Source organism: Nannospalax galili, unplaced genomic scaffold (genome assembly GCF_000622305.1).
Source record: "Nannospalax galili isolate Female #2095 unplaced genomic scaffold, S.galili_v1.0 scaffold1892, whole genome shotgun sequence".
NCBI lineage: Eukaryota > Metazoa > Chordata > Mammalia > Rodentia > Spalacidae > Nannospalax > Nannospalax galili.
The window spans coordinates 1161813-1185728 of NW_008331144.1; the positions used below are offsets into that span (position 1 = coordinate 1161813).

At 45.5% G+C, this 23916-nt stretch overlaps 1 protein-coding gene across 7 annotated transcripts in view; it reads right to left on the minus strand.

Annotated features, from left to right (window-relative positions):
- Nucleotides 1-17422, minus strand: part of Trerf1 (transcriptional regulating factor 1) — a 164600-nt gene extending 147178 nt beyond the window's left edge. For 6 of the 7 annotated variants that reach the window (XM_017795754.2, XM_017795752.2, XM_008823317.3 and 3 more), the window contains exon 1: nucleotides 17337-17422. The gene's annotated coding sequence lies outside the window, so the exon portion shown is untranslated. The remainder of the gene's footprint in view (nucleotides 1-17336) is intronic. The other variant, XM_029558800.1, reaches the window with a different exon arrangement.
- Nucleotides 17423-23916: the final 6494 nt, after the last annotated feature.

Genomic DNA, 23916 nt, shown 5'->3' on the forward strand with positions numbered 1-23916 from the left:
TGAGAGAGAGAGAGAGAGAGAGAGAGAGAGCGCAATTACTCTCAGGGGCCAGTAGAGGATGCTGGATCCCCTGGAGCTGGAGTTATGGGAAGTTGTGAGTCACCTGGTATGAGCACTGGAAACTTCAGTCCTCTACAAGAACAAGTGCTCTTAACTTGTGAGCCATCTTGTTTTTGTAACACAGGTCCATGTGCATCTGTGTACACACACACACACACATATGCATCCCACTGCATTTGGCTTCTCTTTCTATGCCTGTCCTCAAGCAATACAAAGCCCATTCTTCTGTGTAAAGAACCCCATAATTCAGGGAAAGAGAAACCAAATTACCAGGAACAATCCACAAATTAATAACTGGAAATCGACCACATTGGTTTTGCTATAATGCTATTCACAAAGTATGAGCCGAAAGGCCACCTTTGGTCTGATGGTACACTGGTCAGTCGATAACAAGTTAACAGCTATTGACTGACTGTCTGTTTAATGAAGAACCTTGTGCTGGTGTTGAAAGAATGGAAAAGAGAAGGTGAGTGGGGGGGACCAGGAGAAAGATAGCGAGAGGCAGCGACAAGAATGAAGAGCCTTGGAGGGTGCTGATCCCATGGCAATGCTGACATTCTTTATCCATGAATGTGCCTAGTTACTGAGCAGGGCCACATATAGTTCATGTGAGATAATGTTTGTCTAATTGCTTGGGAAGGTAGGCAGTTCTGTATAATGCAGAATAATGGTTTGGAGGTACCTATCTCCCCTGCTTAACTAACTGGTCTAATTTGGCAACAGTCCTTGACCTTCTAACCAGCCCCTCTGCCCAGTAACTGACTAAGGGGAACTCAGGATTCTGGTCTAACCAATCAGGCACAACTAGACTTGATCCTAGGCCTCTGGCTGACCCATCGAGGAAGCCACTTTTTTTCTTTTTTTTTGACAGGATGAGATCAAGGAAACACACTGGCTCAGGCGTGATGGTCTGCCATCTTGGGGTGAGAGCAGGAGAGATCACACCTCAGAAAGAGACCAACATTGAAGGAGAAAAGCTGAGCTTGGGCCTCTTGTTTAAACCCTGGATAAAGCCCCACCAGACACCAGGACTGTGACGGTTAATCTTGAGAGTCAACCAGATGGGATTTAAAGTTACCATAGAAACAAATCTCTGGGGATGCTTGGGAGGGATTATCTAGAGTAGGTTAAGTGAGGTGGAAAGACCCATCCTAAATATGGGCAGTGCCATGTGGTGGGCTAGGCGTGGGCTGACTAAATAAGCACAGTACACACCTCTCTCTGCTTCCTGACTGTGGATGTAAGCTGCCTCGCTGCTGCTGCTGTGACTTCCCTACCATGACGACTGTACCTCCAACTGTGAGCCGAAACAAACCCTCCCATTAAGTTGCTTCTGTCAGGCATTTTGTCATAGAAACAACAATGTAACCGAAGACTCTACCCCTAAATTGCTCAATCATAGAAACAATAATTTTTTTTCTTTGTTCAAATCAGTTTGGGTTCATTTTTCAGGTAATCTTATCACTTAACTTACAGAGAGAAAAATGAGGTTAAAGTAATGCTATCATGCTCTAAACCTGCCTGGCTCTTCACCAAATCTCCCTGTGGCTCCATAAAGGATCCTCCTGAAGGATATGAGGATGGCAAGGGGCTCATGGAGGGACAAAAAGAAAGGCAATCAGGGACAATGAAACAAGAACATTGCTTATCTTCTAAGACCACTGAGGGCCGTGGGGTCGGGTGGAGGCATCCTTAATGAAAAGCTGAAAAATAAGAGTTCCTTCCGGCTCCACTGGCAAATACTTTCTCTAAATGTTTACTGATTCTGTTTTGTAGCAATCATAGAAGAGCCCAGAGCAGCACTGCCAAGAACCCACTGATTTACTTTATATCCTAAAAAATTACTCAGGGTCCACAGTACCATATCAAATTAAGTTTGCTGGAAATCTAATTTGGTATAAGTAATCTAATTTGGCTACTACAATTAAAAGTGGTACAGTATTTGTGTTTTAAAGGAAAACCCTATTAGATTCATCTAATCTTATTAGATGAATATCATATTTAGATCACATTATATCTGGGGCAGATATATACTGGATTGATTTCTTACCTAAATTACTTGAGAGATGGAAGGAACTAACCTTTTCCTGTTCACTGTCCTCTGACCTGAATCAGGTCAGAGCAAACGGTGAAGGGTGAAGGTCAGGCCGAGACCGCAAAGCATTCTCACCTGGAATTCACACACCCATCACATTGCCTAGAACCACCCCTAACGTTTGCACAAGGGTAAACTGAGGTGTTAAATGAAGAAGCAATCTGTTCTCAATCTCCCCATCACTTAGTGGTGGTGCTGACACTACAACCCAGCTCCCCCCAGCCGCCCACCACTGCATGGAATTATGTGTTCTTTATAAAATCTAATGTGAAAACAGATGTATGAGGCTGGAGATAGAGTTCAGTTGACAGAATGCTTGACCAGCATGTATGATGCCCTAGTTTCTATTCCCAGTATCACTTAAACTGAGCGTGGAGGGTGCATGCCTGTAATCTCAGCACTCGGGAGGTAGAGGCAGAAGGATCAGGGACTCAAGGTCATGTTAGATTACATATCAAACTGAAGGTCAGCCTGGGCTACTTAAGACCATGTCTCAACAAGACAAAACAAAATAAAATACCCAGAAGTGTAAGGCCTGAGATGTATGTTCTTACTACCCACTTAACCAAGACCTGACAATCTCTGTCTCTCTAAGTTCTAAGGAAAACAGAACAGCAAGAAGTTGGTCTCACAATCTTCATGGGTAACTTAACATTAGTGTTCCCCACTAGTGTTCTGCCAAGTTCACTTTTTAATTATTTTATTTATTTTATTTTATGTGTAAGAGAGTTATGCCTACATGTATGCAGGAGCACCATGTATGTGCAATGCCCACAGAAGCAAGAAGAGGGTGTTGGATCTCTTGGAATTTGAGTTACAGATGGTTGTTAGCCACCATGTGGGTGCTGGGAACTGAACCCAGGTCCTCCATAAGAGCAGTCAGTGCTCTTCTTTACTGCTGAGCCATTTCTCAGCCTCACCTATGTTGCTGAGGCTGACTTTGAACTTCCGATCATCCTGCATCCATCCACCTCTAGAGTGCTGAGATTATAGGTTTGCATCACCACGTCCAGGCCACTTCTTGATGATGACTCTGAACACCCTCAAATCCCGAATCATGAAAATTAAATTAACATCACCGCCATATGATGAGTCAGAAAAGACAGTTTGCTCAGCTTTTGGAAAATCTATTTGTCTCAAGGAATACGAACTGGGCAGTCAGGCTATGACATCAAACACTCGGATTTCAACTGCAGAGTTTAATCTAAGTAAATCAGGTTATAAAGCAAAATCAAGGAAAGAGGATAGATAAAAACATTCACAACTTGGAACAACTTAATACACAGGACTGCATAAAATTCCCTTATAAATGACTGGACAAAACGACAGAACAGTGCAAAATAAAAATGAGAAAGGACCCAAAGAAGCAATTTACACACATGCACACACTACTGACAGCCTCATGAATAAACATCCAAGCCCAGTAGTAAGCAAAGCCGGCAAACTGAAACAATGCAATATAGTTTCTGACTATCAAATTAGCAAAACCAGAAAACACTGAAACGGCCTGCAGAGTGGAGAGAGTTCTGAAATTAGAATTCTCAGACATGACTGATGAGATGCAAATTAGTCTGTATTTCTGAAGGGCCATCTGGTTACATACATCCGTAGCCTTCATACTAAGCAGATTTGCTCCCAAGAATTTTCCCTGAAGGAATTGTCAGACCAGTACGCAAAGATTTACACAGAAGCCATTTGCAGAAGCACTATTGATAATAATAAAACCCTAGAAAAACCTAATGTTACCATGATAGAAAAATAGTTAAATGAGCCGGGCATGGTGGCTCACGCCTTTAATCCCAGCACTTGGGAGGCAGAGGCAAGTGTATCTCTTGAGTTCGAGGGCAGCCTGGTCTACATAGCGAGTTCCAGGTCAGCTGGGGCTACAGGGAGACCCTGTCTCAAAAAGACAAAATTTAAAAAAAATTATGGAACTTTAATTAAGAACTTAAAATAGCTGGGCGTGGTGGTGCACGCCTTTAATCCCAGCACTTGGGAGGCAGAGGCAGGCGGATCTCTGTGAGTTCAAGGCCAGCCTGGTCTACATAGGGAGTTCCAGGTCAGCTGGGGCTACAGGAGACCGTGTCTCAAAAAGGCAAAAAAAAAAAAAAGGTTAAATGAATAATGACATACTGGAACAAAGAATAACACATAAGCATCAATATCCATGTTCTTGAAAAAGAGCTAAAGACAGGAACGTGCTCATAAAATGATGCTAAATTTAAAACTCTTAAAATTATTCCATTTTATAAAGAAACAATATATTACACACACACACACACACACACACACACACACACACACAGAGGGCAAGACACAGAGAAAAATAGGAAAAGTACCAAATTTTATATGATGCATTATATCAGAAATATATAAAGGGGAATAAAAATATTTTCCATGTATTTATTCATGTGTATGTACATGCCTGTGTGAGTGTATGTGTACCATGTGCATGCAGGTGCCTATGGAATCCAGATAGCATTGGATCTCCTAGAATTAGAGTTATAGGTGTTTGTTGGCTACCGCATGTGGGTGCTAAGAATTGAACCCAGGTTCTCCGGAAGGGCAGAAAGTGTGCTTAACCACTGAGCCATCTCTCTGGCCTCTCACTCTTTCATCTTAACAGCATAGCTGTACATTTACTTATAAATATTTTGTCATACTGCTACACAGCCACCGAATAATTATTAATAATGGTGTTAATATTAACGATACTGTGCTGAATCACTTTATTTGATAGTTATTCAACTATTGGACACCCATTGTGTTATGTGTATGTGTCTGAACTGATCATTAAATATATTGTATTTTTCCTTCAGTAGGAGAGGAGACCAATCCACCAAAGTGAAACTACTGTACAAAAATGTAATTTAGAATGGCTAAATTGTTAGAATGGCTCACTAGGCAAAAGCACTTGCTCTGTAAATATGAGGACCTGAATTTGAATCCTAAGCACACATATAAAAGGCTACGTGTGAGTCTGTAATCCCAGTGCTGTGGGAGGCAGAAATAGAAGGACCACTGGGGCAAGCTGGTGGCCAGCCTCGTTCCAGGCTCAGTGAGAGACCCTGTCTCAAGGGAATAAGGCAAAGCATATCACAGCAGGTTGTGAGACATCCTCTTCTGGCCTCTGTGCGTGCGCACATGTAAGCGCACACATACTTACACACACACACACTGTGAATGAATAATACAGCTATTTAATGACTATACTGAAATATCAGAATTGGGGATGATCATGTAAGAAGTCTTTCTGGCTAAAATATGAAGAAAGGACTTTACCGATTTTAATCTTCATTTCTTTTATTAGCACTCTGTCTGAATACTTCGGATCTATTTGCTTTGTGCTGTGTTTAGTTGTCTATTCCCGTGTTCTACCCATGTCCTTGTACTTTTTAAAAATGTGAACAGTTCACATCATAAAGTCATTACGCTTATGTTATTTCCCATCTTTATTTCCACGCTGGTGTTTCGACATGAAGAAGCCTTTCCTCTTTTTTCTGTAACTTGAATAACTGCCCATTTGGTTTTGGAGTGTTTCTTTCTAAGCAATATTCAGTCCTATAGATCTCCTATGCCTGGACATTTTGCACTTTAATTGTTTAATCCGTCTGTAATTCATTTTGGTGAAGCCAAAACGATTTTTTACAAATTGCTAATGAGGTATCAGAACTATCTATTGAATAATTTTCTCATCCCCATTGATTCTTGATTTAATCAATTATGTATGCACGGGTCTATTTCTGAACCATCTACTTCACTTTCCGTTTCCCCAGTTCTGCTGACACCGTGGCACTTTAATTGCAAAGGCTTCATATTGTATTTAACTTTTTAAATTAAAAAATTGGCTTGGTGTGGTGGTGCACACCTTTAATCCCAGCACTCCAGAGGCAGAGGCAGGGAGATCTCTGTGAGATTGAAGGCAGTCTGGTCAACACAGTGAGTTCTCTGTGAGATTGAAGCCAGTCTGGTCAACACAGTGAGTTCCAGGCCAGCCAGGGATATAGGGAGATCCTGCCTCAAAAGAAAATTGTTGAGTGCTGGAGAGATGGCTCCACAGTGTAGAGCACTGACTGCTCTTGCAGAGGACCCAGGTTCAATTGCCAGCACCCACATGGCAGCTAACAACCATCTGTAACTCTCATTCCAGAGGATCCAATACCCTGTTCTGGCCTCTGTGTGCTTTGCACAACATGGGTAATAAAAAAATAGAAGTTCAATTGGTTGACTGAAGATACTGTTAGAGGACATGAGTTTGGTCCCCAGGACCCACATGGTAGGAGAGAAATGGCTCCCTCAGGTTGTCCTCTGTCCTCCACACACATGCTGTGGTACACACCCACACACACACCCACACACACAAGCATGCACACACACACGCACACACACACACAAATAAATGTAATAATAAAGAAAATACTGGGGCTGGAGAGATGATTCAGGTTAAGAGCAATGACTGCTCTTGCAAAAGACCTGGGTTCAGTTCCCAGCACCCACATGGCAACTAACTACCATCTGTAACTCCAGTTCTAGGGACTCCAATGCCCTCTTCTGGCATTGCACATATGTGGTACACTTACATACGTGGAGACAAGCCACTCATACACATAAAAAATAAATAAAAATTTATAAAGCACTATGAGAATTTGAGATTATTAATACTTTACCTAACCAATTTATGCAAATAATATGGAAATATAGGTATACAAAGCCAGCCCTGCATTGCAAGGATATGGCCTCTTTGGGCTGGGATGGAATGTTCACATACTTTACTGCTGAAATCTACTTGCTACAATTTTATCTAAGACTTTCACATTCCTAAGTGAGCCTGGTACAGCAGTTCCCTTTGGGGACTTGCCAGCTTTGATATCAGGGTCATGTTTGCTTGGAAAAAAAATTATCTGGAAGTTTTCCATCTTTTTTTCTAGATCTGAGAACAGTTTATGAGACACAGGAATTATCTGTTCCTTCAACATCTGAAGAATTTTCAAAAGCTTTTTCAAGTTGTAAAGTATTCTGCCTGGCACGTGTGTGTGTGTGTGTGTGTGTGTGTGTGTGTGTGTGTGTGTGTTGGGTCTATATGGGCAATTCTATGTTTGTACACATTTAAAATGACAACGGGCTAGAGAAATGGCTCAATGGATAAGAGCACAGAATTGCTCTTGCTTAAGACCCAGGTTCAGTTCCCCACACCCACATTAGGTGGGTCTCAACTGCCTGTAACTCTAACTCCAGGAATCTGTCACTCTCTGCTGGCTTCTGCAGGTACTGCATCCACAAGCACAAATCCATAAACACACACACACACACACACACACACACACACACACACACACACACACGCACACACAATTTAAAAATAAATGGAAACAGGTTCAGGAAAGATTGTTCAGCGGTTAAGATAACTGTTCTTCCAGAGGACCCAGATTCAGTTCCCAGGATCCATATTAAGGCACGTCGATTAAGGCATGTCACAACTGCCTGTACCTTCAGTTCCAGGGAATTTTACCTCCTCTGGTAAAATTCTCTGGCAAAATCCTCTCTATGAGCAACTGCACACACATGTTACATATAAACACACAGGCATACACATACATAAGAATAAAAATAAATCTTAAAATAATAAAATCTTTAAAAATTAAATGGCTGGGTGTGTGACATACACCTTTAATCCCAGTACTTGGGAAGCAGAGGCCAGCCTCGTATATACATACATGGCGAGTCCCAGGCCAGTCGGGGCTATGTAGTAAGACCTTATCTCAAACAAACAAATAAACAAACAAACAAAGAAGGTTTAAGATACTGATCCCTAAAGAAATAGCTCTGTTTTAATTTACTGTCTTCCCTTCTCTCTTACGAACAAAGTGTAAGTGCCCAAGAAGACGCAATATTAAGAATAAGTCACATTTCCAGGCTTTGGTTAAGAGCTTCCTTTTAGAGGCATACTGAACATTGTACCATCCAGATTTCACCCAGGCTGACCAGGCTTGGCCACCACACCTTTAGCACTGAGGCATGCAACTAGGAAACCCAACATCTGGATGGACAAGGCGATTGCCTGACTGGCCCTCTATATCTGTATAAAGGTCTTCCAACTCTCCATTTACTAGGCCATCTCAGCTACAGAATACTTCCCCTCTTCCACAGCAATTAAAGCCTCTTTCTACTGTAGGACCCTGAGACCAATGACCCTGTGGGCATTGCAAAAGGACCACAAATAAACATTTCAAGTTAGACGTTGAAATTTTTTTTTTTTGTCTCTTTGAAGCAGGGTCTCCCTGTAGCCCAGCTGTCCTGGAACTCACTATGTAGACCAGGCTGGCCTTGAACTCACAGAGATCCCCCTGCCTCTCTCTCCCAAGTGCTGGGACTACAGGCATGCGCCACCACACCCGGCTTGACGTTGAATTTTATATCCTACATATTTCTGTGTCAAAGCTGTAAACTCCAACAAGATGGCACTGGAAGGTGGGACCTTTGGTGGTTAATTACACTTAGATAATATCATGAGGGTGGGGCCCCCATGATGGGATTAGTGCCATCCTAAGAAGATGAAGAGACCCCCACCCCCACCCCAGAGCTTCCTCTCTTCAAGAGTTTCCAAAGAGGAGCTCAGTCACTCCATGGTGGAGACCTCAGAATGAAACCATCTAAGCAAGCACCTTGATATCAGACTTGCCAGCCCCCCAGACTGTGGGAAACAAAATTGTGTTGTTTGGGCCCTTTGCTAGGGTATCTTGTTATGGCAGCAAGAACATTAAGTTACAGTTCTGCTGATGTTTGAGTCTGGGGCAGAGTGGGTGATACGTCCAGAGGAAGAGGTGGTAGGCAGTCTGAACAAATTAAGTTCAGAATATGTTAGAATTGGGTCCTACAAGCATGAATAATGAGTTAAGCAAACAGTGACACTGTGCCCAGGAATGTATTTACTCTAGTTTCATGTCTGTTGCTGTGATAAAATACCCTGATAAAAAGCAGTTTAGGGAAGAAAGGGTTTAGCTTATCTCACAATTCCAGATCATGGTCCATCGTAGTAGGAAGATCTCTCTCTCTTTTTTTTAATTGTTTTTATTTTATGTGTATGCGTGTATTGCCTGCATGTAGGTAAGTGCACCCATGTCGTGCAATGCCCGGGGAGGTCAGAAGAGGCTGTCGGATTCCCTGGGACTGGAGTAATGTAAAGTTGTTAGCTGCCATGTGGATGCTGGGATTCGAACACGGGTCTTCTACAAGAACAACCAGTGTTCTTAACCGCTGAGTCATCTCTCCAGTCCCCGTGGCGAGATCTTAAAGCAACTGGTCACATCACAGCCACAGTCAAGAGTGAAAAGAAATAAATGCCTGTGCACTTAATTGCTTGCTTGTGCTCACCTTAATTTCTCGTCATACAGGGATGATGCTGCCCACAGCGAGTCCTCCCTCATCAATGACCTTCATTAAGACGCTCCCCACAGACAAGCCCACAGGCCAACTCAGTGAAGACGCTCTCTCACTGGCTCTCTTCCCAGGTGATTCTGAGTTGTGTCAAGTTGACAAATAAACCTAGGTGTAGATGCGAATGTGCCACAGAGTGACCTTGAGAAGACACATTTGAGTCCATGTCCTTGCTCACAAGATTCATGAAACATGAGAGGTTACTGCGACGTTAGGAGTAGCCACACCTGTTACCAGTCGGGATACATAACTGCTAGGACAGTTCGGCAGGCAAGTTAGATCCTAAATCCACGCTGGCTCCAGGGTGCCATGATTCCATTCTAACCACTGCACATGGATGTGTGAGCAGACTTTCTCTCCATCAACATGACAGAGGAGTTGTTTTTAGAGATGGGGGAGAAAGGGAGGGAGGGAGAGAAGGAGGGAGGGAGGGAGGGAGAGAGAGGGGTTCTTATGTGTGCATGCATGCTTTTATGTATGTAGTCACACTTGTGGAGGATATATGTGCACTTGTACGTGTACGCATGTGGAGGCCAGAGGTTAATGTTGGGAATCGTCCTCAATTACTCTTCTACCTAATGCACTGAGACAGGGTCTCTCAATCATACCCAAAGCTCACTGATAAGCCTAGGCTCCTTAGCCAGCTTGCTCTAGGGATCCCCTGTCTCTACCTTCTGAGGCGGGAATCACAGGTAGGTGGCTAAGCACAGCCGACATTTTATGTGGTCTCACGCACAGCAAGTGCTTTAACCCCTGAGCCATCTCCCCAGCTACTGCTTGGGGATTTTTAATGACTCCAAATGGCATCCTAAAAAGTCACAGGAGGGCTAGTGAGATGGCTCAGACAGCATAAGCCCAGGGACCTGAATTCAGGTCACTAGCACACATGTAAAAAGCAGTACACTGTGGCATGTGCCTGTAACCGTAGCACTGGGGAGGGGAAGCCAGGGATTCTGGAGCTCACTGGCCAGCTGGGCTTGCTTCGTCAGTGACCCTCAGGTTCCATAAGAGACAGAGAGCAACAGAAGATGATGACACTGACACTGACTTCTAGCTTCCACACCTGTGCTCATACACCAATGTGCAAACACACACACACACACACACACACACACACACACACACACACACACACAGAGTCATAAACACTATTTTGGAAGCTTCTAAGTGGTACTTTTTTTTTTTTTTTTGAGACAGGGTCTCCCTGTAGCCCCTGCTGGGCTTGAACTCACAGGGATTTGCCAGCCTCCGCCTCCTGAGTGCTGGGACTAAAGGCATGCGCTACCACACCCGACTATCTAAGAGGTACTTTTTAAAAACTGGTGTATGTGAATGCATGTGCTGGTGTGTGTGAGTGCAGGTGCATGCCTGTCATGGAGGTCAGAGGTTGTGGACAACGTGGGGGAGGGTGGTCCTCACCTTCTACTCTGTTTGAGACAGGGTCTCATCACTGAGGCATATACCAGAATCGCTGGCCCGCAGACTTCTGGGTATTCTTCTGTTTTCGTTTCCCAGCACATCCATAGGAGTCCTGAGATTACAGACACATGCTACTACATCTGGCTTTTCTGTGTGGTGCTGGGGATGCGAACTCAGTTCCCTGTGCTTCTATGGCAAGTGCTTTACCCACTGGGCCATCTCCCCCACCCTCTAAGAGGTGATTTTTGCGACCAATACTAACACTAACCAGCAAGTGATTGATGCACGTTGCTGCTTTTCATAGGACCATGCCTTCCTTCCTGGGGCTCTTTAAACAAAAACCAAGTTTTGCCTGTGTGCCCACACACATGCACACATGCTCCCAACTGCAGCCTTACTGTGGAACTGAAGGTCAAACAATTTGAAAGGATTTGTACCACTTTCAGGATGAAATAGTGGAGAAGGGCAGACTGTTGTCATGCTTTTTCCTTTGGGTACCGTGCAATCTTCTTCCTTCCCTCCGACAGAACCGTAAACTGACCATTCTAAGCTAATGACTGAAGAGAAAACAGCCCCTTCTCTATAAAATGAATTAGATTTAGCAAAACATGTGCTAGAGCGAATTCCCCCCACAATGTTAACCTTTAAATTATTAGAGACGTGACGACAGAGATCTCTTGGTCTCTAAAAGAGGAGGTTTCAGAACGCATCATATTTTCCCCTCCATGTTATGTAGACAACTCCCCCATCTCCAGGTGGTTCCCCAACACGTCTTCTGGGCAGACACAGAGCAGCACCTATCCCTCAAGTAGCTTTCAGAGGTAACGTTAGGAAAACAGACTAGTGTAGGAAATGACTCCTAAGGCAGATTGTTTTGAATTCAAAGATTTATCTCCTCCCTACCATTTTGGAATCAAGTGGCCTTTTTATAAAATGATCATGATGAGGGGCTGGAGAGATGGCTCAGCAGTTAAGACCACTGACTGTTCTTGCAGAAGATCTGGGTTCGAATCCTAGCACCCACATGGCTGCAAACTACTGTCGGTAACTCCAATTCCAGGGGATCTGACAGCCTCTTCTGACCTCCGTGGGCATTGCATGACACAGGTGCACTTACATACATACAGGCAATACATGCACACACATAAAATAAAAATAATAAATAAAATAGAAAAAAATGTTCATGATGAATAAGATTTTTCTAAAGTTTTACTTTTGTAAAAATAAAAACAAAATAAAAACAAAACAACTTGGTGGTCCCAGGGGAATTCAGTCTCTGTGTGTGTGTGTGTGTGTGTGTGTGTGTGTGTGTGTGTGCTCACATGCTCCAGCCATCTATATTTTAGAGCCTCTTGTCTACAGAACCTTCTGAGCCAGAGAATTTAGGACCATTCATAGTTACAATCTACAAAACGTTTAAGTCTGAATTGGGCATGGTGGTGCATCATGCCTGTAATCCTGGCACTTGGAAAAGCTGGGGCAGGAGGATCACTGTGAGTTTGAGGGGGGAGAGAGGGGCGGGGAGGGAAGGAGGGAGGGAGGGAGGGAGAATTTTAAATTCTAATTTTGGCTAGTATTTAAGAAGTGGGGGATCAAAATGGCATGGTCTTAAGAATTCTTAGCCACTCTCCATATTTTCCTTGTATTGTATCTATATAGCCCGTCCCCTCCATCCTCAAATGATCCTTTCTTAGTTCTAAAATCAAGGCGATAAAGCTCTGGGGAGTCCCTGTACCAACTTATACTCTCCCCACCATCAGTCTGGGAACCGTAAGTAAAGACACTTGACCTTCTAGGATTCTGGGATCAGTCCTGAGGACCTGAGAAGGGCTGGCCGCATCACAAAGCTGCATTCTGCTGACGTCAATGCCCTATGCTTCCCACTATGGGAGCACTCATCTGCTATGGCTTGATTCCTGAATGTTCACCACAGGGTTGTTTTGAACACTTGGTCACCAGCCTGTGGTGCTGGTTGGAAGGCTGTGGAGTCTTTAGGAAGTGGGACTGGTGGACAAAAGTAGGTCATTGGGGGTGTGCCTTGGAAGGTTGTGCCTGTCTCTGGTTCTGACCTGCCCTGTCTGCTTCCTGGTCCACCATGATCTGAGAACCTTCGCCACACACTCCCACTGCCAGGAGCTTCCCCACGCATTCCCTTTACACTGTTTTTGTCACAGTCACAAGGAAAGGAACTAATACACCACCGAGTCCAGGTGACCCTAAACTCCATCCACAAGAGAAAGTCTGACTGTGTGGCTAGTCAGAAAACCAAAGTGAGGAGGGTCACTCACCCATCCAGATCCTAGAAACAGGACCAAGGAGGACCATCTGCTGGGACAGGCCACTTTGGGCCACCAACGAACTCCCTGAAGGGTTTTTTTTTAAAGAAGTACAGACACAGTAATGCATTACCAAGACATTTATAAAGCCCTGTTTTTTGAGGGTTGACACCTACTTTTAACTTTAAAACTGTATGCTACTTAAACTTTTCTACATTAAGGTTTTCCCCAAAATAAATTCTAACAAACAGCTCAATTTTAAAAAGTCTATAAACATTAAATATTTTAGTACATTTATTTACCTCACCCCTAACTAACCAGGGGCTGAGAATATATTTTTGGTGAAGAGAGTTAATTTCCTAGATTAAACATGCACATAAACACATAAAGGTGACACCATTTTGAGATATATGGCGCTAATAAAGGTAACGTTACTGGGCCAGCAACTGGGCTAAGCGCTTTATTGGATTTCCTCAGTTAATCCTCACAGCAGATCTACAAAGTAGCTGTTATTCTTATTCTATTTTATAGATGTGGTTATAAACGAGAGGTTTCATCACAGCCATTAAATCTTCACCAGAATTTCCAGTTCGGTGTTCACTCTGACTATAAAAAAAACCATAATAAATTCACATAAAAAAAGATTGAGTTAACAAATTAGAAATTAAAGAGGATTGAAAAAGACACAGGTAGCTCACTAGATTGAAGATCCTGCATCCTAAGACTTACTGTACTGGAAAACAGATGCTAGTCGATGCCAACCAGAACTACCGAGGGAGGCTCTGCCAGGAGCTAAGTTGCATTAAAGCACTTTCAGACTCCAGAGGAGGCTCAGTGGGGAAAGTGCTTACCATGTAGGCTTGAGGACCTAAGGTTCGTCCCCAGCGCCCCATATGGAAAGATGTGGTGGCTGTCACTTGTAATCCCAGGACTGCAGAGGTGGAAACAAGAGGACCCTGGAGCTCACTAGCCTAATTGGGGATGTCCAGGTTCCAGTGAAAGAAACTATTGAAAAAAACGAGGTAAAGGGCTCCTAAGGAAAGACACCTGAGAGGGCTGGAGAGATGGCTCAGGGGTTAAGAACACTGGCTGTTCTTGCAAAGGACCCATGTTTGAATCCCAGCACCAATATGGTGGCTAACAACCATCTGTAACTCCAGTTCCAGGGGATCTAACACCCCCTCTGTCCTCCATGGGCACTGCATGACACAGGTGCACTTATATACATGCAGGCATAACACTCATACACATAAAATAAATAAATAAATAAAACAAAGAAAGGTACCCGAGGTTGCCTCTGGCCTCCATATGCGTGCACACACATGGGCACACACACACAGACACACATGCACACACTCTTTTAACATCCAGACTTTGAGTAGTTAGGAGTGGGTTTCCTCTTGGAACCATCTGTCCAAATCAGTAAGGTTCTGACCACACGGTATGTTGGATGTCAGCTGTTGTTCCCAGTATCCACTTTGCCTCCCCAAGCAGCACCCAAAGCTCTGTTCTACCTTCTTCCCCACAGCCCAGTGCAAAACCCTGGCAGCAAAGCAACTAGAAATAGAGAGAAGAAACTGGACAGTTTAGGATAGTTGAGCTGCTGGAGCACACTCTCCCTGCAGTCCACCCTGACTTTGCACACTGGCAGCACAGATCCTCTGGCTTTGGTCTTTTCAGTATTCACAGACTCCATGAAGCCAAAACATAAACAAGAAACAGGAGCTTCTGTGGATCTGACTGTTTGTCCTTCCAAAATTCATGTGCTAAAATCCTAAAGCCCAAGAGGATGGTGGGGCCTTGGGAAGCAATTAGGTAATTAGGAGATAGAATTAACGAGCTTTTAATAAATGAAGTCTGAGAGGGCTGGGGATGTAGCTCAGCAAGTACAGTGCTTGTCTAGCATGCACAAGCCCTGGGAACAAGCCATGTGGTGGCGCACACCAGGAATCCCAGCACTGCAGAGGCGCAGGCACGAGGATCAGGAGCTCAAGGTCATCCTCTGCTACCTACAAAGTTTTAGGCCAGACTGGGATATGTGAGACCTTGGTCAAAAGTAAATAAGTCTGAGATATCCCTGACCCCTTCCACTGTGGGATGGAAAAGCCTGCAGTCTGGAAGAGTGCCCTCACCAGAGCTTGACCATGCTGGTATTTCTTCTACCATGCCAGCCTCGAGGACCGAGAATAGCCTTGCTGCTGTAAAGTACCCTGACCATGGAGCTGTTCTGACAGCCCCTGAGGCCCAAGACAAGCACAGATCCCTGGTCTTTCCCCAGCACTTGCCTGGATTTTTGCTTTCCACTGTTTCTCAGCTGGTTCAGTGCTGCTTAGTGAGAAACAGATCAGGCTTCCAAGAAACTCTTTAGAGAATGAATGGGTAGACTTGGGCAGGTCATTTGACATCCTGGGTCTTTTCAACTCCAAAAAAGGAGAGATGTCTGTGGCTCCTCATAGGCCTCTAACAGTACAGGTCAACAGTACATGTTGCTGACCCAATAATAAAATTTTACTCATTCAAACATAAAACTATTCTTCTCCCCTGGGACTGGGGATGGAACCCAGGGCCCCACGATGCGAGACAAGCCCTCTGAGCTACATCTCCAGTACGCACAACCCTTTTTTGATACTAAAACGAAAAGAGTCTAAGTGACCTGCATTCTTTGGTCCTATCAGGCTATATGATGACTGATCTCAGTCATCAATCTGACTGGATCTTGAATTAACTAAATGTGAGTGACCTTGATCAGATTATTGGAAGCTGGAAGACCCACGCTAAAAGTGGCTGGCACCTTCTGGTGGTAGTCATACAAAAGGCCACAGCAGAGGGAGCTTCATATCTTCTGGCTTGCCTTCTCTCTCACTGGGGAGTTTATCTTGCTGCTGTGGCATTGCTTTGCCAACATTAGAACCAACTTTTTCAGGTTCCAACATAGACTGAAGACCAGCTGATCTCCAGGAATCCTCCAGGCCTTTGGTGCCAGACTGGGATTGCTGGATGTCCAGCCTCATGCACTGAGCAACTATTGGGTTCTCAGCCTCTCCAGTGTGACACAGCTTTGTTGGAATACTCAGACCCTGTCCTGTAAGCCAAGCTAATAAATCCCCGTAATATATACAACCATATATACACATACATATATATGTATGTGTGTGTGTACACACACACATAAGCTGTAATGTATATACAACTGCCTATAACTCAAGTTCCAAGGGATCTGATGCCCTCTTCCAGCCTTCTTAGCACTAGGTTTATATGCACAAACTCAAACACAGACACACACATTTACACATAATTAAAAATGAAAAAGTGCCCAGTGTGGTGGTGCATGCCTTTAGTCCTAGCACTTGGGAGGCAGAGGCAGGCGGATTTCTGTGAGTGCAAGGCCAGGCTGGTCTACATAGTGAGTTCAGGTCAGGTGGGACCACAGGGAGACCCTATCTCAAAAAGACAAAAGAAAAAAAAAAGTATTAAAAGGATCAGCCATCACAATTACAATTCTCCAGCAACATGTATCCCAGTATTTTTAGTTCCTTCTGAACACCCCAGCACTCCATCCACAAACATCCTTTCACCCTTAGCTGTTTACAACTCTGCAAAGAGAGACAGAACAGGATGCCCTCTGCCTACTCCAATGCTGAAAATCCATGTATACATCCATTGACTATTTCCCAGGGAGAATTTTCCAGAAGCCTTTGGGTATCCAGGACCACAGCAGCCCTTTTTGTTGTTGTTTCACAACAGGAGTCAAAGGAACAACCTTATGGGGGCATGGAGAAATGGCTCAGTGGCTAAGAGCACCAGTTGCTCTTATAGAGGACTTAGGTTTGATTCCCAGCACCCACATGGCAGCTAACAACTGTCCATAACTCCAGTTCCAGGGGATCCAACATCCTCCTCTGACCTCCTTGGGCATTATATGACACAACTGCACTTACATACACACAGGCAATATACTTATACACATAAAATAAAAATAATATTTTTAAAGAAATAACCTTATAATCCCCCTGCTATCAAATGTTCTGACAGCAGAATCTGAGAGAAGCTACCTGTTTCAGGGTTAAGATGGATGATCACTCCTTCAACGTCCTGCTTTCGTGCCTTCCTCCTTCCACATCCTCCAGAACCAGAACCTGTAGGAGTGACCCAAACAACATGTTCAGGAGATTTGACTATGACATGGGCACAGGTAACGACCACGAGGGTGGAGCTGGAGGAGTGGCCAGGGATGAGTCCTGAAGAAGCCCACAGCTGCTGGCATCTGGGAGGAGGACCGAGCCCGGCTGTTGAGGAAGGTCTATGGGGAGGGGCAGGGTTCAGGGGAGGCAGACATAAACTCCACTCTTCTACTGTTCAAGTCATAAACCCGAGACAGTCAGGCTAGCCTCTTTCCCCCACCCTCTGTTTAATTCACGGGTGAATGATGTCAACGTCAGCTTTGAAACATATCTGAGGTTGCACCATTTTTAAACTGCTCTACTGCAGCCATCGTGGTTCAAGTTAGCCAGAGGCAGAAGCCGTACAGTGGCCGCCTCATTAGTGGCTCTCTCGCTTCTCCCTCACCTGTCCATCCTCTGGGTCTTAGGAGCTGGATTATGTTATGAGCTAAACTGCGCCTCCTACAAACTCCCATGTTGAAGTCCTAATATGGTATCTCAGAATAGGACATATTTAGAAACCGGGTCAACGCAGATGTAATCTTTTAAAGTTAGGATGGGGCCATACTGATGCAGGGTTGGCAGTCCCTAATCTGATATGACTGCTGTCTTCACCAAAGGGGAAATTTGGACACAGAGAGACACAGAAGGGGAAGAACACCACAGAAGACGGGTTATTCTGCCACTGGTCAAGAAGCTTCTAGAAGCTGAGACAGGCCTAGAACTTGACTAGCGTTTTTGGAGGGAGCAAAGGCTTGCCCACACTTTGATCTTATACTCCCAGCCTGCAGAACTGTGAGGCAAGGCATTTCCAGTGTTTAAGCCACTCGCTTTGCATGCCACTTTATTATGCAGCTAGAGGAAAGTAGCACTCTGCAGCCTGTGCGAGGGGAAGAATCACTCATGGCTGGGGAGATGGCTCAGCCAGGAACGTGCCTGATACATGTACAGGCCATGAGAACTCAGGTCCTCAGAAATCACCTAAAACAACAACAACAACAAAAGGTCGGCTTGGTAGCAGGTGCCGTACTCCTAGTTCTGGAGAGGTCTGGAGCCAGAAGGGTCCCTGGACTTGTCTGGCCAGCCAGCCTAGCCTAGCCTAATCAGTGAGCACCAGACCAATTTGGGCCCTGTTGCGAAACAAGGTGTGTGGCTCCTGAGAAATGACAACCAAATTGTCTCTGACCTACACACACACACACAGAGAGAGAGAGAGAGAAAGAGAGAGAGAGAGAGAGAGAGACAGAGAGACAGAGAGACCTGCAGGTGCACACACACACACAAACTTGTACACACATAGAGACACAGAAAGGAGACCGACTTGTACACATGCATGCACATACACACTCACAGAGAGACAGAGAGAGACCTGCACACACCAGATAGAGACTTGTACAGAGAGAGAGAGAGAGAGAGAGAGAGAGAGAGAGAGAGAGAGAGAGAGAGGCGAGAGGAGAGAGAGACATATATATAGAGACATAAAAAACACTGCTCAAACTACTACAGTATTTCATTCCCTTAAAGCAAAACAAAAACCCTGCAAATGGCCCACAAATTCCACAGGCCCTGACTGTCTCCTCCCTGGCTTCCTTTCCTCCCCTGCCCTTCCTCAACATCCTCCAGTCCCAGAGGCTGTCTCCACATCCCGATCCCACCCAGAATCTAGCCTCAGGCCCCCTACACAGTCTCTCCCCTGCCTGGGACTTTCTCCCTGAAGCCCCTTCCCTTCCTTGCAGTTACCCCTCTACCACACCGTTCACGGAGGCGGCCCCCAACCCCAGCGCTGATCTAGCTTCCTTTTCTGTTGCTTTTTTTTTTTTTTTTGGTACCCCTTCTCATCACCTAGCACTTTTTTCCTTTTTTCTTTGTATTATTTTATGTCTGTGTACTTTATGTTGTGGATGTGTGTGCAGGTGTGTGTGGAAATCAGAGGTTGATCCCCAGTGATTTCCTAATTGTTCTCTACTTTATTTATTTGTTTGTTTGTTTATTAGTCTCCTTTGAGACAGGGTCTCCCTGGAACCCCGGCTGGCCTGAAGTGGCTATGTAGACCAGGCTAGCCTCACGGGACTAAAGGCGGGCCCCACCACACCCGGTTCCATTGTATGTTTTGAGGCAGGCTTTCTCAGTGAACCCCAAGCGCACTGACTAGCTCTGCTGGCTGGCCAGAAAGCCCCAGGGGTCCTATTTTTTTGGACTGATTTTTATTTTCTGTGTATGAGTGTATTGCCTACATGTATGTAAGTGCGCCTGTGTTTTACAGTGCCCACGGAGGGCAGAAGAGGGTGTCGGATCCCCTGTAACTGGAGTTATGCATAGTTATTAGCCACAATGGGGGTGCGCAAAATCGAACCTGGTTCTCTGCAAGAGCAGCCAGTGCTCTTAATCACTGAGCCATATCTCCAGTCCAGCTGTTTTTTATTTTATTTTATGTGTATGTGTGTGAGCCCATGTGAGTACATGTACACCACATAAGTGCAGTGCCCATGGAGGCCAGAAGAGGCTGATGAATCCCCTGGAACTGGAATTACAGGCCACTGTTAGTCACCATATGGTATCCTGGGAATGGAACCCAGGTCTGAGCCATCTAAGACATCTCTCCAGGCTCTTTTTATTTGAGCTCTGGGTATCAAACTCAGGTCCCCATGCTCACAGAGCAAGCACTTCTCTTATTGAATCATTTCCCTAGTCCCTTTCTTTTTTATCGCATTGATTGATTGATTGATTGATGATTGATTGATTGGCTGATTGCATATGTGTGGATGTTCCAATGCTAAGACCTGCATGTGGTGGTTGAAGACCACTTGTAAGAGTCAGGTCTCTCCTTCTACCATGTGGGTCCTGGGGATCGAATTCAGGTCATCAGTCTTGGTGGCAAGCACCTTTATCCGTTGAGCCATCTTTTTGAAAGCCTTGTTTCTCCACACCGACTTCCGAATCTGTGAGAGTCATACCCTTGTATTGTGGTAAGTTCCAGAACCTGGCACATGGTAGGCGCTCAGGAAACACTTGTTGAAAGATTTATTGTGGATCAAAGCAGGAGAGAACAACACAGGGATGCAAGGAAGAGCAAGTAGTGTCTAGCATCAGAAGGAGTAGAGGCCAGAAAGATAAGGACCGATGTGTTAATGTGGCAACATGGGCCCCAGAAGAACCTCAGAGAGGCTCAGAGGTGCCAGAAGGCAGGAGCCCTTGGCTGTGTACTCCACAAGTGCCTGTTGTGAGCAAGGCTCGCCTGCCATCTGCAATCCCTGCACTCCTACTGGGAGATGGGAAGTGGAGACGGGAGACTCCCGACAGTTCACAGGTCAGCTAAGCTGGTGTGCACGCAATCAGCAAGAGACCTGCCTCAAACAAGGTGGAAGGCAAGGACAGACACCCGAGGTTGTGAGGGTGTCCTTCACATGAGCACTGTGGTACTCGAACTCCTCTCTCTCTCTCTCTCTCTCTCTCTCTCTCTCACACACACACACACACACACACACACACACACACACACACACATGCACTTAAAAAAAATCTGTATTGCTTCTTGATTTTTTTAAAAAACTATTTTCTTTTCTTTTTTTTTGTCTTTTTGAGACAGGGTCTCCCTATAGCCCCAGCTGTCCTGGAACTCACTATATAGACCAGGCTGGCCTTGAACTCACAGAGATTCACCTGCCTTTGCCTCCCAAGTGCTGGGATTAAAGGCGTGCAGCACCACGCCCAGCTCAGTTTTCTTTTTTAAATTTTTTTTACATTGATTGGTTGATTGATTGATCGACTGTACATATGTGGATGCGTGCATGTGTGGCGGTCAGAAGACAGCTTTCAGGTGTTCTCCTGCAATGTGGCTCCTAGAGCTCAAACTCAGGTAGTCAGGGGTGGCAGCAGGTGCCTTTACCCCTTTACCATGAACATATCCAAATAAAACTTCACCTAGTATTGTTTAACCCATTCCTGTTATTTAGATGGTTCAGATGGAAACTTCACAGTCATCTCTCCTTTGCAAATGGCACACAAGTCTTCTTCAACTATGCTTTGTGAAGCATCCCTAACTACCCCCTCCCCACTCCACCGAGAGTCCTTTAGGACCCAACAATGAGCACTTTGCTCCCCTGCGGGTCTGCCCCTGCAGGTCTCCAGGCTTCTGGGCCCTCTCTAGAAGTCCACTGAGTGGAACCCTCAACTCCCCAGTTTGCTGAACCCTCTCTGGTCTTCCTAGGGCTTAACGCAGCCCTCCTGTCCTCTGAGCTCACTGTGTTTAGCTCTTCTGGGTAAATGTTCTGGCTGACATGGGGACTGAAACTCCCCTGAGGGTAACTGCGACTTTGTTGAAACCCTTGCAGCTGCTCACCGACCAACAGTGGATCCACAGCACACTGTGATGCTCGTGAGATGTAACTTTAAAGGGCTTTCAAAAAGCAGAACTGGGGGGATAAGGGCAGCACACTGGCCTTCTAGATGCTTCTGCAGTTACCTCTATTGTTCCTCTGCAGAAGGCTGTGCATCTTGGCACCTACTGGCAACCAGGCTAGTGAGGTGGAAGAAGAGGAAGATGTCTGGACTGTGCCCTCCCCTCCTTGTCCTGTGCCTGAAGATTCAAAACCTTGGAACCCTTCCTTAGCCACCTGTTTACATGTGCTCAGAGACACACCAGTATCTCCCCTTTGGCTTTCTTCAAAGGAAGTGCTTTCCAGATGAGCGGGATGGCTGACTGGAGGAGCTTATGGGTGCCCAGATAGTCAGTGCCAGGTACCAGGAGCAGGAAGAGTCCCCATGTTTGGGAAACGGGTTCATCCAGCTTCACTTCAATCAGCACTGACCACCCCACAACACTTGGATCTCCAGAGTCACAAGAGGAGGAGGATGGGGAGCTGTGAAAATCAGCCAAGCACTCAAGGGCCATTAAATCCTTCCTCACAGAGAAGGGCAGCCCTAAACAGCAATGACCTAGAAGGCTCTCATGGTGGTCGAAGTGATGTTGTCTGCTAAGATATCAGGTAAGAAATCAAGACCTACCCAAACCAGGGGAAGTCAAGGGGGCGGTGTGCTGCTCCTGACTCAGCTGAAATAACAGGAGCTCAGGAGTGAAGCCTGGGATGGAAGCCTGGCCTTGCCAACTAGCAACTGTTCAGCCTTTGGCTGGCTGCATAGCATATCTGATTCTGGTTCTGCATGAGTTAATACGAGGCCTAAATAAACCAAGAAGTGTATAAATGCATCCTGCACTGTGCCTGGCATTACATAACAAGCCTGCCTTGTGAAGCTCCCCTCCTTCCTTCCATCCTTCAGGCCTCAGCACTCATTAATAGAAACAAGCACAGAAGCTACATAGCATTTCCCAGAGAGATTTGCAAAGGATGACAGACATCAGCAAGGGGACAAACAAACCTACCCACAGCCAGTAGGAGAGAAGCCTTGGGCCTTGGTGAATGCTTGGGTTTCAATACACAAGATGCTTGGGGTCTCCTTACACATATGCAAACAGGAAGTTTATAAGAAACGTAGAAAACATTTCAGGGGCTGGGGCTGAGGTTCAGTTGGTAGAGTGCTTGCCGAGCTTGCACAAAGCCTTGGGTTCAATCCTCAGCACCAAACAGATTGGGCATGGTAGTGCCTGGCTGTAATCCCAGCACTCTGGAAGCAATGACAGGAGAATTGGGAGTTCAAGGTCATTCTGGACTATATAGAGTTTGAAGTCAATCTGAGCTACATGAGACCCTGGAAAGAAAAAGGGAGGAAGGGAGGGAGGGATAAAGGAGGGAGGAAGGGGAAGGAGGGAGGAAGGGAAGGAGCCTAGTTAGTGTTCCCATGAGCCACCTTTTCCCTATGTCAGAGTGCCTGATCTGTGCTCCCCCCAACCCCCAGCCCAAGCAACTTGCAGACCAATCTGGTGGTCCAAAGTCAGCATCCGTCCATCCCATCCCACACTCTCAGACATCAAAGAGTGTGAGTGCTCCAAACTGCTGTCAGGGAGGGTCCCGGGTGTGGGACCCTCAGGCTGACCCAGGTGTGTGCAGTCATTTTTCAGTCATTCTTAGCACAGAAAGAAGAAATGCCGTATGGAGGTCCCATGGGACTCCTGGATTCTACCTCCATGGTGGTGTGGAGCCAATGTCAGGTTCTTTGGGCTCCTTGGTCCTTAGTTTTCTTCTGTTCTCAGTTCTGCATGGCACTACATACCCACTTGTGCTGGTCCTACGGCTGTGCCTCTATAAGTTCGGCTGAGTCATTTCTTGTGTGTGTGTCTCTGAGTGTGTGTGTGTGTGTGTGTGTGTGTCTTTGTCTGTGTCTATGTGTTTGTGTGTGTCTGTCTGGTGTATGCACAGATGTACATACAAGTGTGAGTGTGGAGGCCAGAGGCAGACACTGGATGTCTTGTTCTGTCACTCTCAACCTCAGTCTCTTGAGAGGTAGACTTTGAGCTAGACTGAGGCAAGCTCCAGGAAGCCTCCTGTCTCTGCTCCCCACAATGCTGGGGTTCTAG